The sequence below is a fragment of the Aplysia californica genome, unplaced genomic scaffold (assembly GCF_000002075.1).
Source record: "Aplysia californica isolate F4 #8 unplaced genomic scaffold, AplCal3.0 scaffold00140, whole genome shotgun sequence".
NCBI classification, from domain to species: domain Eukaryota; kingdom Metazoa; phylum Mollusca; class Gastropoda; order Aplysiida; family Aplysiidae; genus Aplysia; species Aplysia californica.
Window position 1 is genome coordinate 384,306 of NW_004797410.1, and position 1,219 is coordinate 385,524.

The window sequence follows — 1,219 nt, forward strand, 5'->3', positions numbered from 1 at the left end:
GAGAGAGAGAGAGAGAAAGAGAAAGAGAGAGAGAGCGATTGGGGAGAAAGAGAGAGAGGAGAAAGAGAGAGAGGAGAAAGAGGGAGAGAGGGATATATTTATCTCTCTCTAGAGAAAGAGAGAGACAGAGAGTGAGAGTATGTCTTGAGGTATATTATTGACCCATTAACATAAAAAAACCCAACAAAACAAAACAAAAAGCAACAACACTACTCCGCAGTGCTTTCTTGGTCTTAAGGGAGGGGGCGGCTTCACCTCAAAAATCCTGATTCAGCTGAAAATTAAGAATTTTGAGTTAAAGACATTTTTAGCTTCTTTATCCTTATCTACAACTATTTCATAGCATTAGAACCCCCAAAAGCCATATTTCTTCCTATACCGGTTACGTTTGTCCCCACCATTTCCTCTTAAAATCAATTGAAAAAAAAATTCTTTATCGCCCATTTTCTCAAAATGCGATTTTTCTATAGAGTCTATACTTTTTTTGGGGAATAACTTCACCATTTTTCATCCAATCTTCATGTAATTTTCGCGGAATGAAGAGAAGATGTAATACTAAATATGTGTATGTTGAATTTTTGATATATTTATGGAATAGATTTTTCTTGGTGATGTTTGGAGTGCGGATTTTCACGGATTTCTTGCCAACTTGAATACTACCTCACGAAAAAATTAATTAAAAATCTTATAATTTGTTTAGAAAAAAATTCAACAGAAAAATTTGTAATTCTAATGTTTGTTAACATGTTTGCAAAAAATCAACAAAACCAACCCAATCTATTTCCATGAAAAATAAGTGCGGTATTCATTACGTAAGTCATGTCAATAACCTCCAACATGGCCGCCGTGGCCATGGGCACAAAACTTTTTTCTCAAAGTTGATTGTGGATTTTAAACTGATTGTGGATTTTAAACTCCTTACTATGTTTATTATATGTGTGAAATTGGGTAAAATTTGACCTGCTAATAAGCGAGATAACCTTCAGGTGTAGCCCCCCCCCTTTAATCTATACAATAGCGGGTAGTTGATTGGAAGTAAGGTACCATAATCATGCCTATTTAGCAGTATATTTCTGTCCTATAATAACAACCCCAGCAAGAAGAATAACAAGAGAGTGAGTGTTATTGCAGAAAGCTCTGAGAAGTAACGTCCGGTTACTCAAATAACGCAGAAGAAGAAGAAGAAGAAGAAGAAGAAGAAGAAGAAGAAGAAGAAGAA

At 35.2% G+C, this 1,219-nt stretch overlaps 1 protein-coding gene across 1 annotated transcript in view; it reads left to right on the forward strand.

Annotated features, from left to right (window-relative positions):
• Window positions 1–1,219, forward strand: part of LOC101856096 (centrosome and spindle pole associated protein 1) — a gene marked incomplete in the record, with an annotated part of 163,640 nt that overhangs the window by 11,548 nt on the left and 150,873 nt on the right.